We start from the raw sequence: 18,262 nt of genomic DNA, 5'->3' as shown, positions 1-18,262 counted from the left end.
TACGACGCTACAGGGATACTGTCGGGTACCGAGGGTGACACCTCGCTAAGTACTCCTGATGATATCTCTGTAGTATAGCTAGTCGGTCGTGGTTATCGAGGGTGATTCCTCTTTCACCATTCCCGATGACGTCTCTGTCGTGTCACCCCGCGAGTGTGGGACCCCCGAGGGTGATTCCTCTAAGCCCACCTTGACGGGTACATCGTTCGGAATCCAACGAGGGTGATACCTCGGATTCCCCCGATGTTACAACCACACAGTTACTCGACCATGTTACTGGGTTCTTCGGTGATTAGTTGTAAGACGGGTGGATTCCCGCGAGACTGTGTTGCTGGCCTAATTAAAATGCTAATGGATTTGGGTATTTGATCTGGGTTGGTCGGAGACCTTTTCGCACTAACCGGCTACGCGGGAAGAATTATGGGTACTCGGCGTCGCGGTATCAGCCGAAGCTTTTCAGATGCCAGCAGTGTAGCGGCGCGCGCCCGAGTGGTCCCGAGATGCATCGCGCTTGTGATTAAGGGATGCTAGGACTGACGTCGGCCGCCCACGCCACGTGCAGGAGCGTGAAGGGGAACTGGGCCCATGAACCCTTTGTGCTTAGGATATAGACCGGCGGGCTGGCCTCTCTGATTAGTCTTAGGTGGGGCTGCGACGTGTCGATATTCCGAGGCCGGGCAGGACCCAGAAAAGTATGTCCGGCCAGAGTGTTATCGAGCGTGACGGGACATGTGGTGCACCCCTGCAGGGATGAGAATTAACTATTCGGATAGCCGTGTCCACGGTTACAGGACGACTTGGAGTTGTGCCCCGATCTTTTACAACTACAATTGTTACTTAACTGGAATTAGTTTGCCTCAGGATTGCTTCCTCGCAGGGAGTCGAGGGAGGATCTTTAGGCGTGACCTCACTTTAATATTGCTGCAACAATATGACTATTAATGTGTTACCCCTGTTCTACTCTCGTCTATTGCTGCAAGACCCTAAAGATGCTAGTCTTCGATAGGACTAGGCCTTCTCTCTCTATTCTCGCATTGCTGCAGTCAGTCCACATATAACCCCCTTCTTTGATACTGGTGCATAATTAGAATAGTTCTGATGTAAGACTTGCGAGTACTTTGGATGAGTACTCACCGCTGCTTTGCTCCCCCTTGTTCCCTTGATCCGTTTGCTGCGACCAGATGATGAAGCCCAGGAGATGGAGGTCCCCGCCGCCGATGACTGCTACCCCGACGGTGCCTACTACTACGTGGAGGCCGCTGATGATCAGGAGTAGTTAGGAGGTTCCCAGGCAGGAGGCCTCGCCTCGTTCGATCGTTGTATCTTTTGTGCTAGCCTTCTCTAAGGCACCCCATGTTTTATGTCTGTACTCAGATATTTGTTGCTTCCGCTGACTCGTGTGTTTATCGAGCTTTCGTATTCTAGCCCTCGAGGCCCCTGGCTTGTAATATGAAGCTGATGTTATTTTATTTGTGTCTAGAGTTGTGTTGTGATATCTCCCCGTGAGTCCTTGGGTTTGATCGTACGCATTTGCGTGTATGATTAGCGTACGATTAAAACGAGGGCGTCACACGTGCAGACCCTGCGGGTTCGAGAACTATGTAGACATGACCCGAGGGACTCCTCGGTCAATATCCAACAGCGGGACCTGGATGCCCATATTGGATCCTACATATTCTATGAAGATCTTATCGATTGAACCTCAGTGCCAAGGATTCATATAATCCCGTATGTCATTCCCTTTGTCCTTCGATATGTTACTTGCCCGAGATTCGATCGCCAGTATCCGCATACCTATTTCAATCTCGTTTACCGGCAAGTCTCTTTACTCGTTCCGTAATACAACATCTCGTGACTTACACTAAGTCACATTGCTTGCAAGGCTTGTGTGTGATGTTGTATTACCGAGTGGGCCCCGAGATACCTCTCCGTCACACGGAGTGACAAATCCCAGTCTTGATCCATACTAACTCAACGGACACCTTCGGAGATACCTGTAGAGCATCTTTATAGTCACCAAGTTACGTTGTGACGTTTGATACACACAAAGCATTCCTCCGGTGCCAGTGAGTTATATGATCTCATGGTCATAAGAATAAATACTTGACACGCAGAAAACAGTAGCAACAAAATGACACGATCAACATGCTACGTTTATTAGTTTGGGTCTAGTCCATCACATGATTCACCCAATGATGTGATCCAGTTATCAAGCAACAACACCTTGCACATAGTCAGAAGACCTTGACTATCCTTGATCAACTGGCTAGCCAACTAGAGGTTTCCTCGGGATAGTGTTTTGTCTATGTATCCACACATGTATCTAAGACTTCATTCAATACAATTATAGCATGGATAATAAAGGATTATCTTGATACAGGAATTATAATAGTAACTTATTTATTATTGCCTCTAGGGCATAATTCCAACAGTCTCCCACTTGCACTAGAGTCAATAATCTAGTCCTCACATCGTCATGTGAATTACATTGTAAAAGTCTAACACCCATACAGTTCTGGTGTTGATCATGCTTCACCCGTGGAAGAGGTTTAGTCAGCGGGTCTGCCACATTCAGATCCGTGTGCACTTTGCAGATATTCACATCCTCCTCCTCAACGTAGTCGCGAATGAGGTTGAAGCGTCGTTTGATGTGTCTGGTCTTCTTGTGAAACCGTGGTTCCTTTGCTAAGGCAATGGCACCCGTGTTGTCACAAAACAGGGTTATTGGATTCAGTGCGCTCGGCACCAGTCCAAGATCCGTCATGAACTGCTTCATCGAGACACGTTCCTTAGTTGCCTCCAAGGCAGCCATGTACTCCGCTTCACATGTAGAATCAGCTACGACGCTTTGCTTGGAACTGCACCGGCTTACCGCACCCCCATTAAGAATAAATACATATCCGGTCTGTGACTTAGAGTCGTCCGGATGTGTGTCAAAGCTTACATCAACGTAACCTTTTACGGCGAGCTCTTCGTCACCTCCATATACGAGAAACATCTCCTTAGTCCCTTTTAGGTACTTCAGGATATTCTTGACCGCCGTCCAGTGATCCACTCCTGGAGTACTCTGGAACCTGCCTGCCATACTTATGGCCAGGCTAACTGTGACAGCCCGATGCCGACGCCGCAGAAGATTCCTCCTTCTTTCCGTTTTCGTTGTGTGTCTATTTTTATTTGTCGCATCATCGTTGCATCATTCGCATCATCTGCATTGCATCGGCGTCTCCGTTGCGTCCCGTTTTCAAAACTTGCATCCGTTATTAGTTGCCGCTTCTCTTCGCGTTCGTCGTTGTTCGTTCCGAGCCTGACCGCACTCGCACGCGCCCACGACACCGTCGAAACCCTGTTTTAAAAATGTGCGTTAAACTTTCTCTGATTAGGTTGGGATTTGACGTGCGGTGTTATTTTAATATAGCTAGGCCGCCTGTCGAATTTTGTCGCGATCGGAGTCCGTCTCGTACCCGAACGGTCGACCATAGCGGCACTGTATTCGGTCTATCGTCAGACGTTTTCCGGTATTTAAAATCTCGTTGCCGGGCTGCCTGTTTTCCCTCTCATCTCCGCCTAGCCTCTCTACACAGTACACCGACCTGCACGCAACCTAGTCCGAAAACCTCCCGGGACCCGAACCGGGCGTACGTGACCGTTGGGTCCGGATCAACCTCGTTTTACCGCAAACTCTCACCGGTTTGTCAACTGGACTCCCTAACCTAGTCTTTTCCGATCGTCCGATTTAATCGGAGGGTCCAAATTCCCATTAGACCGACCCAAGTGCTATATGTAGTAAACCTAGACCTAACCATAGCCTCTACATTGATCCACTCCCCAATCCCGATTCAGCCGCCGCCACCCACTTCAAAATTCCCCTCGGGATCCATCTCAGGAAAACCTCCACCTCTCCCTCGATCTGATCCAGCCAACCCCCCAAAGCCAACCCGTTGACCATCTGTGTTCGTTGGATCTAGACACCCACGGCTACCAGCAGCCGCGGGACGGAGCACCTCGTTCCCGCATCCCGTGCCTCGATCCAGAGAGAATCGGGAGCAACGTCAGGCCGCCGTCGTGCGTATGCACCAACGTCGACCAGTTCCGGAGCCGGCCGCCGGACGCAGGCGAGAGATCGCCTCCCTTGCCCTCTCTCCCTGTTCCCCCATCTCTTTTCTCATCTCTCCCTCTCGCTCATGCAGGAACAGCCCCGTCTGGAGCCGGCCGTTGGAGCCGCCGCCGCCGCCCCGAGCTCGAGGCTGCCTCGTGCCGCTGCCTTCGGGAATGGATGCCCCAGCACTGGATCAGCCCGTGCTTGCTCTCGGACTGGTTCGCCTCGCCCTAGAGACGCCATACGACGCTCTGTTCTTCGCTTCGCGCACCTAAAACTGCGTCTCCAGCGACAACAGCTTGCAGTTTCTTCAGTCAACGTATGGGTATGGTACTTCTAGCGCCGTTCTCGTTTGTGTAACAAAGTCGGCCGTAGCCCAGCTGGTCAGCGCGCTCGGTAGCAACCGTGAGGTCCTGGGATCAATCCCTAGCGCCTCCAAATTTATTTTTTGTGCTCTATCTATTTTAGCTCGCGAGCGACTCTGTGGGTTGGCTCAGTTTCGTTTAGATCAGCTCGAAGGGATGTGCCATAGTGCGCCAGACCCATCTAGTATCACTTGTCAATTGTAGCCCAGCTGGTCGGAGTGTTAGACTACAACCAGGAGGTGCATGGTTCGATCCCCCTCACCTGCACCTTTTTCTTTTATTTTTTTGTGTGTGTGGGTGTGTGTGTGTTGTGGGTTCTAGGCCCACTTGCATACACCCACTAGGGGCCCTGGTGAGTATGGCCAGTGGGACCCCTGATGATTATATGATTTCTTTTTGTAGTATTTGTGATGTATTTCCGAATCTGGAATATTTCAGAGGAGGAATATGCCAAATCTGGCATATCAAGAACAGCCCCCTATTCTTGTTATTAGCGGAGTTTGATCCTGAGTAGTTTTCCCTTTGCTGTTTGTGGTGTTTTTTCTTCATGCATATGGCAGTATGATATATGGATTTGGGGTAGAAAAACCTCACGAATCCAATGGAGGCACTAGTTTCCAGTTTTGAGCAGTTCTGCAGAAGTGTCACTTTGTGATGAGGTGGCACTTGTTTACCTTTGTAGGTTGGTGTAAGTGCATAGTTAGGGGTTGAGCATCCATGCATCATAGTAGTTAGTACATCATATGTGTTGTGCATCGTGTGGTGTCTATCGTGTGTTGATGCTTGTTTCCGTTTCCCTCCGTCTCGATAGAGTTCCGCAAGCGTGTCGGAATGTGAGGACCCGTTCGTCCACGTTGGTTCGTCTGCTTCACCGAGTTCTTCTTCTTCCAAGCAGGATCTCAGGCAAGATGATCATTTCCCCAGATACCATTACTATCATTGCCATGCTAGTTTTAGCGTTGCTATCGTTTATGTCTCGTTGCCTACCACATGTTAAATATCAGCCTCTCACCAATGCCATGAAACCTTCAACCTGTTCAACCTAGCAAACCACTGATTGGCTATGTTACTGCTTGCTTAACCCTGTTGATAGCGTTGCTAGTTGCAGGTGCAGATGCTTCCATGCGAAAGCATGGGTTCCTTGTTATATCACCATATTAAATGCTATTTAATCTAATGCACCTATATACTTGGTAAAAGGTGGAAGGCTCGGCCTTTCTAGCCTGGTGTTTTGTTCCACCGTTGCCCCCTTAGTTTCCGGCTACCGATGTTATGTTCCATAATTGAGCGCTCCTAACACGATCGGGGTTGTTATGGGGACCCCCTTGATAATTCGTTTTAGATTAAAGCTGGTCTGGCAAGGCCCAACATTGGTACTACATTTACCTAATCACCTAATAAAATTGCATAGGGACCCGCCGGCACCCGCGGACTATTTTAATCAACCCCCGGGCCAGTCCTCCTCATGAGTGTTGGTCCAAAACAGAGCAGCTTATTAACGCTACCCGGGGCAACTCGGCGTTTGGCGTGGTAACCATCGCTCATCCGTCGTGTCCTGAGAACGAGGTACGCGACTCCTATCAGGATCGTCGACACGTCGGGCGGCCTTGTTGGATTAGTTTTACCTTTGACGAGATATCTTGTGCATCGGGATTCCGGTGATGCTTTGGGTAATCTCAGAGTCGAGGTTTTCCACTAGGGAATCCGACGAGATCGCGAGCTTCGTGATTGAGGATTTCTATGCGGCTTGTGGTAATTTGTGATGGACTAGTTGGAGCACCCCTACAGGGTTAAATCTTTCGGAAAGCCGTGCCCGTGGTTATGTGGCAACGTGGAAACTTTGTTTAACACTGGTTCTAGATAACTTGAAGTTAATTTAATTAAAACTTGCCAACTGTGTGCGTAACCGTGACTGTCTCTTTTGTGAGCTCCTTCTCCGATCGAGGACACGGTGGGGTTATGTCTGACGTAGGTAGGTGTTCAGGATCAATCATTTGATCATCAGTAGTCAAGTCCGCTATGCGTAGATCTTCCCCCTCTTATTTCTTGTACTCGTAAGACTAGCCACCAAAAATATGCTTAGCCGCTGCTGCAACCTCACCACTTAACCATACCTCACCTAATAAGCTTTGCTAGTCTTGATACCTTTGGAAATGAGATTGATGAGTCCCCTGTGGCTCACAGATTACTACAACACCAGTTGCAGGTACAGGTAAAGGTTACTTGACGCGAGCGCGTTGATTGTTCATTTGGAGTTGCTTCTTCTTCTTCTTAATCATCGATCTAGGATGGGTTCCAGGCCGGCAGCCTGGGATAGCAAGGATGGACGTCGTTCTTCTTTTGTCGTTTGTTTTCGTTCGTAGTCGGACCCTGCTCTTACTCTTGATGATTATGTAATGTACTGATGTGACTCTGATGTAGCTTGTGGCGAGTGTAAGCCAATTCTTTATATATCTCTCCTTTTCAGTACATGTACTTGTAACGATATCCATTCTTGCGACACGACGAGATGCGCTTCTATCCCTGACGAGTCCCCGTGCCAAATTGAGGATAGGGTCGCATCTTGGGCGTGACACTAACGTCCGGTCTAGTGCACAACATTGCATACATGATAGAACCTACGGCTGAAGCGTAGGGGACGGAACTCAATGTCTTTCTATCTTCCTCAGTTGCTGGGCACTCAGTCTTACTCAATTTTATACCTTGTAATACTGACAAGAACCCTTTCTTGGACTGATCCATTTTGAACTTCTTCAAAACTTTATCAAGGTATGTGTTTTGTGAAAGTCCTATCACGCGATTCAATCTATCCCTATAGATCTTAATGCCTAGAATGTAAGCAGCTTCACCTAGGTCCTTCATAGAGAAACTTTTATTCAAGTAACCTTTTATGCTCTCCAAAAGCTCCACGTTGTTTCCAATCAACAATATGTCATCCACATATAATATTAGAAATGCCACAGAGCTCCCACTCACTTTCTTGTAAAAATGCTTTGATCACCTCATCAAAACGTTTATTCCAACTTCGAGATGCTTGCACCAGTCCATAAATGGATCGCTGGAGCTTGCACACTTTGTTAGCATTTTTAGGATCGACAAAACCTTCGGGTTGCATCATATACAACTCTTCCTTAAGGAAATCGTTAAGGAACGCCATTTTGACATCCATCTGCCAGATTTCATAATCGAAAAATGTATCTATTGCTAACATGATTCTGACGGACTTAAGCATCGCTACGGGTGAGAATGTCTCATCGTAGTCAATTCCTTGAAATTATGAAAACCCCTTTGCCACAAGTCGAGCTTTATAAACGGTCACATTACCGTCAGCGTCCGCCTTCTTCTTAAAGATCCATTTGTTCTGAATAGACTTGTGGCCTTCAGGTAGTACTTCCAAAGTCCACACTTTGTTTTCATACATAGATCCTATCTTGGACTTCATGGACTCCAACCATTTGTTGGAATCGGAGCCCACCATTGCTTCTTCATAATTCGCAAGCTCATTGTTGTCCAACAATATAATTGATAAGACGGGATTACCGTACCACTCTAGAGTAGTACGCGGTCTCTTCGACCTGCGAGGTTCGACAGGAACTTGATCCGGAGTTTCATGATCATCATCATTAACTTCCTCCTCAACCGGCATCACAACGACAGGGGTTTCCCCTTGCCCTGCGCCACCATCCCGAGGGATGAGAGGTTCGACAACCTCATCAAGTTCTATCTTCCTCCCACTCAATTCTCTCGAGAGAAACTCCTTCTCGAGAAAAGCTCCGTTCTTAGCAACAAACACTTTGCCCTCGGATTTGATATAGAAGGTATACCCAACTGTCTCTTTTGGGTAACCTATGAAGACACACTTTTCCGCTTTGGGTTCCAGCTTTTCAGGCTGAAGCTTTTTGACATAAGCATCACATCCCCAAACTTTAAGAAATGACAACTTTGGTCTTTTGCCATACCACAGTTCGTATGGTGTCGTCTCAACGGATTTCGATGGTGCCCTATTTAAAGTGAATGCAGTTGTTTCTAATGCATAACCCCAAAATGATAATGGCAAATCGGTAAGAGACATCATAGATCGCACTATCTCTAATAAAGGACGATTACGATGTTCGGACACACCATTACACTGTGGTGTTCCAGGCTGTGTCAACTGTGAAACAATTCCACATTGTCTTAAGTGAGCACCAAACTCGAAACTCAGATATTCACCCCCACGATCAGATCGTAGGAACTTGATCTTCTTGTTACGATGATTTTCAAATTCACTCTAAAATTGCTTGAACTTTTCAAATGTTTTAGACTTGTGCTTCATCAAGTAGACATAACCATATCTACTCAAATCGTCAGTGAAGGTGAGAAAATAACGATATCCGCCGCGTGCCTCCACACTCATCGGACCACACACATCGTATGTATGATTTCCAACAAGTCACTTGCACGCTCCATTGTTCCGGAGAACGGAGTTTTAGTCATCGTGCCCATGAGGCATGGTTCGCACGTGTTAATGGAAGCAAAGTCAAGTGAATCCAAAAGTCCATCGGTATGGAGTTTCTTCATGCGCTTTACATCAATATGACCTAAGCGGCTTTGCCATAAAAACATGGCGCTATCATTGTAAACTCTAACTCTTTTGGTCTCAATGTTATGTATATGTGTATTATCACTATCAAGATTCAATATGAACAATCCTCTCACATTGGGTGCATGACCATAAAAGATATTACTCATAGAAATAGAACAACCATTATTCTCTGACTTAAATGAGTAACCGTCTCGCAATAAACAAGATCCAGATATAATGTTCATGCTTAACGCAGGCACTAAATAACATTTATTTAAGTTCATAACTAATCCTGATGGTAACTGAAGTGAAACTGTGCCGACGGCGATTGCATCAACCTTGGAACCAATTCCGAGGCGCATCGTCACTTCATCCTTCGCCAGCCTTTGCTTATTCCGGAGTTCCTGTTTCGAGTTGCAAATATGAGCAACAGAACTGGTATCGAATACCCAGGCACTACTACGAGAGCTGGTTAAGTACACATCAATAACATGTATATCGAATATACCTGATTTTTCTTTGGCCGCCTTCTTATCAGCCAGATACTTGGGGCAGTTGCGCTTCCAGTGACCCATACCCTTGCAATAATAGCACTCCGTTTCAGGATTAGGTCCAGCTTTGGGCTTCTTTATCGGATTGGCAAGAGGCTTGCCGCTCTTCTTTGAATTACCCTTCTTTCCTTTGTCGTTTCTCTTGAAACTAGTGGTCTTATTCACCATCAACACTTGATGCTCTTTACGGAGTTCTGACTCTGCGACTTTCAGCATCGCGAATAACTCGCCGAGTGACTTGTTCATCCCTTGCATGTTATAGTTCAACACAAAGCCCTTATAGCTTGGTGGCAGTTATTGAAGAATTCTGTCAATGATAGCCTCCCGCGGGAGTTCAATCCCCAACTCAGCTAGACGGCTTGAGTACCCCAGACATTTTGAGCACATGTTCACTGACACACGAATTCTCCTCCATCTTGCAAGCATAGAATTTATTGGAGGTCTCATACCTCTCGATCTGGGCATTCTTCTGAAAGATAAACTTCAACTCCTGGAACATCTCATATACTCCATGATACTCAAAGCGACATTGAAGTCACGGCTCTAAGCCATACAAGACTGCACATTGAACTACTAAGTAGTCCTCCTTGTGTGCTAACCAAGCATTCTTAGCATCTTGGTTAGCCGCGGCGGGTGGTTCATCTCCTAGCATAGCATTAAGGACATAATCCTTCTTCCCATCTTGCAAGAGCAACTTGAGATTACGAGCCCAGTCTACAAAGTTACTTCCATCAGCTTTCAACTTAGCTTTCTCTAGGAACGTATTAAAATTCAGGGTGATTGTCGCGTGAGCCGTTGATCTACAACACAAATATTTTCAAAGTGGACTTAGACTATGTTCAAGATAATTAGAGTTTAACTAATCAAATTACTTGCTAAACTCCCACTCAAAAAGGCCATCTCTCTAGTCATTTGAGTGGTTCATGATCCAATTCCACTAGCTCAAGTCCGATCATCACGTGAGTTGTGGATAGTTTCAGTGATAAGCATCCCTATGCTAATCATATCAACTATATGATTCATGATCGACCTTTCGGTCTCATGTGTTCCGAGGCCATGTCTGCACATGCTAGGCTCGTCAAGCTTAACCCGAGTGTTCCGCGTGTGCAACTGTTTTGCACCCGTTGTATGTGAACGTTGAGTCTATCACACCCGATCCTCACGTGGTGTCTCGAAACGACGAACTGTAGCAACGGTGCACAGTCGGGGAGAACACAATTTCATCTTGAAATATTAGTGAGAGATCACCTTATAATGCTACCTTCGTTCTAAGCAAAATAAGGTTCATAAAAGGATTAACTTCACATGCAATTCATAAGTGACATGATATGGCCATCATCATGTGCTTCTTGATCTCCATCACCAAAGCACCGACACGATCTTCTTGTCACCGGCGCCACACCATGATCTCCATCAACGTGTCGCCATCGGGGTTGTCGTGCTACTCATGCTATTACTACTACAGCTACTTCCTAGCAATATAGCAAACGCATCTGCAAGCACAAACATTAGTTTAAAGACAACCCTATGGCTCCTGCCGGTTGTCGTACCATCGACGTGCAAGTCGGTATTAACTATTACAACATGATCATCTCATACATCCAATATATCACATCACATCATCGGCCATATCACATCACAAGCATACCCTGCAAAAACAAGTTAGACATCCTCTAATTGTTGTTGCATGTTTTACGTGGTTGCCACGGGTATCTCGTAGGATCGCATCTTACTTACGCAAACACCACAACGGGGATGTATGAATTTCTATTTAACCTCTCTCCAAGGACCTCCTCGGCCAAATCGATTCAACTAAAGTTGGAGAAGCCGACACTCGCCAGTCATCTTTGAGCAACGGGGTTGCTCGTAGCGATGAAACCAGTCTCTCGTAAGCATACGAGTAATGTCGGTCCGAGCCGCTTCGATCCAACAATACGCGGAATCAATAAAAGACTAAGGAGGGCAGCAAATATCACATCACCGGCCACAAAAACTTTTGTGTTCTACTCGAGATGACATCTATGCATGAACCTATCTCATGATGCCACTATTGGGGAACGTCGCATGGGAAACAAAAAATTTCCTATGCGCACGAAGACCTATCATGGTGATGTCCATCTACAAGAGGGGATTTCCGATCTACGTACCCTTGTAGATCGCACAGCAGGAAGCGTTAAGAAACGCGGTTGATGTAGTGGAACGTCCTCACATCCCTCGATCCGCCCCGCGAACCGTCCCACGAACCGTCCCGCGATACGTCCCACGATCTGCTCCGATCTAGTGCCGAACGGACGGCACCTCCGCGTTCAGCACACGTACAGCTCGACGATGATCTCGGCCTTCTTGATCCAGCAAGAGAGACGAAGAGGTAGATGAGTTATCCGGCAGCGTGATCACGCTCCGGAGGTTGGTGATGATCTATCTCAGCAGGGCTCTGCCCGAGCTCCGCAGAAACAGGATATAGAGGAAAAACCGTGGAGGTATGTGGTCGGGCTGCCGTGGCAAAGTTTTTTCAAATCAGCCCTAATACCTCTGTATATATAGGAGGGAGGGGGAGGGCCTCGCCTTGAGGCTCAAGGGAGCCCCAAGGGGTCGGCCGAAGGGGGGAGGAGGATTCCTCCTCCAATCCTAGTCCAACTAGGATTGGAAGGTGGAGTCCTTCCCTTCCTTCCCACTTCCCCTTTTTTCTCTTTGATTTTTTCTTCTCCTGCGCATAGGGCCTCTTGGGCTGTCCCACCAGCCCACTAAGGGCTGGTGCGGCACCCCTAAGGCCTATGGGCTTCCCTCGGGTGGGCTGCCCCCCCCCCCCCGGCGGTGAACACGCGGAACCCATTCGTCACTCCCGGTACATTCCCGGTAATGCCGAAAACTTTCCGATAATCAAATGAGGTCATCCTATATATCAATCTTCGTCTCTGGACCATTCCGAAAACCCTAGTGACATCCGTGATCTCATACGGGACTCCGAACAACATTCGGTAACCAACCATATAACTCAAATACGCATAAAACATCGCCGAACCTTAAGCGTGCAGACCTTGCGGGTTCGAGAACTATGTAGACATGACCCGAGGGACTCCTGGGTCAATATCCAATAGCGGGACCTGGATGCCCATATGGATCCTACATATTCTACGAAGATCTTATCGATTGAACCTCAGTGCCAAGGATTCATATAATCTCGTATGTCATTCCCTTTGTCCTTCGGTATGTTACTTGCCCGAGATTCGATCATCAGTATCCGCATACCTATTTTCAATCTCGTTTACCGGCAAGTCTCTTTACTCGTTCCGTAATACAAGATCCCGTGAGTTACACTAAGTCACATTGCTTGCAAGGCTTGTGTGTGATGTTGTATTACCGAGTGGGCCCCGAGATACCTCTCTGTCACACGGAGTGAGAAATCCCAGTCTTTATAGTCACCCAGTTACGTTGTGACGTTTGATACACACCAAGCATTCCTCCAGTGCCAGTGAGTTATATGATCTCATGGTCATAGGAATAAATACTTGACACGCAGAAAACAGTAGCAACAAAATGACACAATCAACATGCTACGTTTATTAGTTTGGGTCTAGTCCATCACATGATTCGCCCAATGATGTGATCCAGTTATCAAGCAACAACACCTTGCACATAGTAAGAAGACCTTGACTATCCTTGATCAACTGGCTAGCCAACTAGAGGTTTGCTAGGGACAGTGTTTTGTCTATGTATCGACACATGTATCTAAGACTTCATTCAATACAATTATAGCATGGATAATAAACAATTATCTTGATACAGGAATTATAATAATAACTTATTTATCATTGCCTCTAGGGCATAATTCCAACAGATAATACTTGGGATCACGACCGTTACCGTCACCGAGTTGCGGTAGAAGAAGAACGTGATGATGTAGATCATACTTGGAGTCCCTTGAACCGTAGATGAACGATCTCGCGAACCACCATGAATGATCCCTCGAACTGAAGAGAGAAAGCACAACCTCTCTACTTGGTTGCAAGCGTACGATCTTCATGATTCGACAGTGTTTCATCATCTAGAGCTAATCGTCACCGAAGAATTAGAGAGAGGAGATTAGAACCACACTAGGCTTCTAATTATGAGTATTACAAAAACTAGACCTAGTTGTAATTAGCCAACTAGGACCAACTAGAACTAGAGGAGGTTCCAAAACATGTACAAACAATAGGCCCGATACCTCAAGTATATAAGGTGAAAGGGCATAGAAGGGGTTGCCACCAAGGAAGGAAAGTCTCTCGGGCACCAACCTAGGGAGGAGGAGCTGCACTCCTCCCCCTCTCCAATTCTCCCCCCTCCCAATACAACGAAAGGGGGGCAGCTACTCCACTTGGGCCCTTGTGGCCAAAGTTGTCTTCCACCTCTTGGCCTTTTAAGGTGTGTTGATATTTATTTATTTATAAAAGCCTTAAAAATTATTTTCAGAACCTTCTATATACAATTTAACATCACCGGAAACGTTTTCCAGCTGTATATTATTTTTCAGTAATACCCGGTATTACCCGATACTCTCTGAAACCCTTCCGGTAACCCCGAAACGCTTCCAGATCCTCCCGAAACTATTTGAAATATTAATGAAACAATTTCACAAATATGTTCTCATTAATCTCGTCCTACTAACACTTAGCAGATCATGATTTTCTTAAGCTTGTAACCCCGTAGGTTCGATAACCCATAGGCATGAACCAATTTTTTTCTTCTTTCTCGTCTTCATCTTCCGGCATCCCCATGACTAAGTCACATGTGTCTGGCCTAACAATGATGGATGCCGTCACACCAAGAGGTCCTTAAGAATATATCTCCATATCATAGGAGCAAATCCCACTCTCGAGCTATCTAGTCCATTGTCAAACATTTCGATGAACCTATAAGTTGTCATTATAATCACCTAGTTATAGATGACGTTTGAGCAACCCCAAAGCTCATTGTATGGTAAGAAGTTACTACAATAATATCAGGGTAAAAGGAATATAAGACACATGTTAACACTTTGTGTCGTAACAATTGATTTCACATGATACTATCTCAGAGTATAACAAACAGGTTTTTGGGTCGATTGAATATGAACATTCTACTAACGTCATAATATCAACGTTGTTTTAGGACTATCATTATGCTTAACGATATCCTATGATCCAGAAAACGTGATCACCAACAATAGTTGAGCAAGTATTAGAGGCAAGACTAGGAGTCTTTGTTTAGCCATTTATCGTTCCACACGTGCATATGAGTTTTCACATAATCACATGTTCGAGAATCATACCAGTTATAGCATAGAATATAAAGTCTTAACTGTGAACATGGAAATATAATAATATAATAGTATTGGCTCTAGGGCACATATACAAAAAATCCATGTGACAATTGCATGGCATTTTTGTAAACTAGACACATGTAAATTTATGTGATACACTACGATAGTTTTAGTAAAATTTCCATGAACATTTTGATATAGATAAACCTTTCATACATCAAGTACCTCACGATGAGATTGTTTTTCACTTAAATGACATCTTTTTGCATGGAAAAAATAGTTGTGACTATGCAACAAACATCTACCTTTTCAAATCACACAAATTGTTTTTTTTACCGCTAGTGTGTGTTTCAATTTTCACAAAAACAAATCATTCCATTCAAGTTTCAAAATGTTTATTGGGTTGAAAACTACTTAAACATATAAGAAAATCCCACAAGCCCACTTCATAGTAGAACCCAATTTTAGTGTAGCAGAGTGCACATCCACACAACATCAACTTCAATCATACCTCGCAAGTACATGCTCTTCACTTTTTGGCAAAATTGAGCCATCGCCATTGGACACTTAATATATTCTAGTGGCAAAATGATCCCTGTTTTTGACCATGGCAGGATTAGTCATAAGTTGTTGGAAATTTGAAGAGGGAAGAGAGATGGAGGTATTATTTTCACCTCAATTGGTCGATATGGTGCTTGGATCCTTCAGTTCTTGAGTTTTCGTGACAGTTTTGGTTTGGCGGCTCGTTGGTTGAGCAAAGGTAGAAAGACGGTAGAAGAGGGAGGGGGTTCTTGGTTGGTAAGAAGGTCAGATAGGAGGGAGGTGGAGATGTTGTTTTTGGGGTGGGGTGGGGTTGCTAACACAGTGGGGCATATCTTAGCTGAAAGAGGAGGGTTTGTGAGTGAAAAGGTGGTGCAGGTGCTAGCTAGGATCATTCGGTAGCGCATGTGTCCGTCAACGAACGAATTCGTTCTCTAGGTTTGACCAGCCAACGCGAACTAGTACTTCGCTAGGACCGACCCCCATGTGAACGATAGTTGGATAGTCGTGTCATAATAAAAGTAACATATACTCCCTCTGTTCCTAAATATAAGTTTTTTAAGAAATTTCACTAAGGGACTACATACGGATGTATATAGACATACTTTAGAGTGTAGATTCACTCATTTTGCTCCGTATGGAGTCCCTTGATGAAATCTCTTAAAAGACTTATATTTAGGAACGGAGGGAGTATAATTTATAACCACTTGACCTCTCTATGAAACCCATTTTTTCTAATTCCAAATCTCAACTCCAGTCTCCCCACCATTGCATTCTCCAAATCTTGGTGCTTTATCTCTATTGATATCCCATTTAATCCCTTCAATCCATGCCACTTCATTTCTAGATCTATGTCGTGTGAGATCCATAAAGCATCACTTTATGTGTCGATGCTATTGATGTCAACCTTATCGACGACATGAAAGTTCTAGCAACCGCCAACTAAGACTACTTTATATTCATCTTCATCATCGACGTCACGAAAGATAATAAATATAAATGGTATTTAGTTTCAAGCAAATTCTTTATAACACTAACCTCCCTAGTTTTAAAAACCCACATTCACTTGAGGTCTACAATTAGAATAGGGTCACCCAATTTTGACCGAGTCAACAATTTCTCAAAAATCTCTCTTCAATTCTGTTATATTATACACTATACTTACAAATTTGAAGACCTCATAATTAATTGAGATATTCGATTTAGAGTTGTCTCATTCGATTTTGATAGGGTCAACAATTTTTCAAACTCTCCCATTCAATTCTTGTAATTCACTATGTTCCCTTGAAGCTCTTTCACTCAGTTGAGGTATTTAATTTTGGATTTGGTTTATGATTTTGATCCGGCCAATGATTTTTCAAACCAATCAGCAACAAGCGGCTTATAAAAATATGTCAACCCGGAGCACCCTCTCATCACCTAGAGAAAATAAGCACCACCATATGATATTGTAGTACCAATATAGTACATGCAACCATCGCACAAAATTCCCCATATAAATATAGGTTGATTAGGAGATAACACATATTTACACCATGAAAGACCCATCAAATCACCACATTATAAACAAATATAAAACACACTCTATCAACTCCTTCATCCACCAAACTAAATATTTCATCAGTTCCAAAGTATAAGGTTTTTTTGGAAAGTCATTTTTTTAACTTTGATCAAGTTCACATTAAAAATATGGACATCCACAATATTAAACAAAATAAGTATCCAAATTCATCTCATGATGAATTTAAAAATACAAATTTGATATTATGGATTTTGATATATTTCTCTACGAATTTAATCGAATTTAAATGGTTTGTCTTTTTAAAAAAGTAATACACCTTATATTCTGAAACAAAGTGAATTTTCTTGAGAAAACCAACAACACCACTGGCGCACCAAAGCGGCCCAACCATTCTAGTCCCTTCGTTCCTAAATATAAGTCTTTCTAGATATTTCACTATGGACTATATCTGAAGTAAAATGAGTGAATTTGCATTTCAAATCATGTATGTATACATCCATATGTAGTTCGTAGTGAATTTTTTACCAAATAATAAAGCGGTTATCGCTTTTATTCATCTGTCATTGAAAGTACCATTGAAATAGTCATAAATTACACACTATGTCACCCATAACTAAAGAAAACATTTTGATTATTTCTAAAATCACCGCCGGTTTTGGTTCCTATAAAACGATACCCTCATACAACATGTCCATTCAAGCGATGCAATGGCAAATGCCTTATTCTTTGACATGGGAGACTCAGGTTTGATCCCTCGTTCTACCCCATTTTTGCCTCTTTTCTCACTATATAGCAAGGGCGCCTTCTCGTGCACGCGGTAACGGGCCAGCCCACATGCCGCTCATGAAGTCCCTGTTTTTCTATTTCGTTTTTTCCTTTTCCTTTTTCCTTTCTCATTTTGGTTTTTTGCTTTTCCTTCTTTCAATTAATTTGGGATTGAAAAGCATTTTTTTTAAATCTGTGAGTTTTGATAAAATATATCGAGACATCATAAAATGTTTGTGAATTCAAATAATAAATGCTAAATCATAAAATGTTAGCGATCTCAAAAAATTGTTTGCGTATTAAAAAATCATGATTTCAAAAAATATTCGTGAAACATAAAATGCTCATGATTTTTTCAAAATTAATTGTGTGTTCAAAATATATTTGGAAATTTGAAAACAATGCCCATGAAATTTAAGAAAATGTTCTTAGAAATTAAAACAGATTCAAAAAGTTGCGAGTTTTGAAAAAATATCATAAATTAGAAAATGTTTGTGAATTAAAAAAATAGGAAATTAGAAAATGTTTGTGAATTCAAAAAAAATAGGAAATCATACAATGTTTGTGATTCCAAAAAT

The sequence above is a fragment of the Hordeum vulgare genome, chromosome 5H (assembly GCF_904849725.1).
Source record: "Hordeum vulgare subsp. vulgare chromosome 5H, MorexV3_pseudomolecules_assembly, whole genome shotgun sequence".
In the NCBI taxonomy this organism is placed as follows: Eukaryota; Viridiplantae; Streptophyta; class Magnoliopsida; order Poales; family Poaceae; genus Hordeum; species Hordeum vulgare.
Note: the sequence above shows the minus strand (reverse complement) of the source record.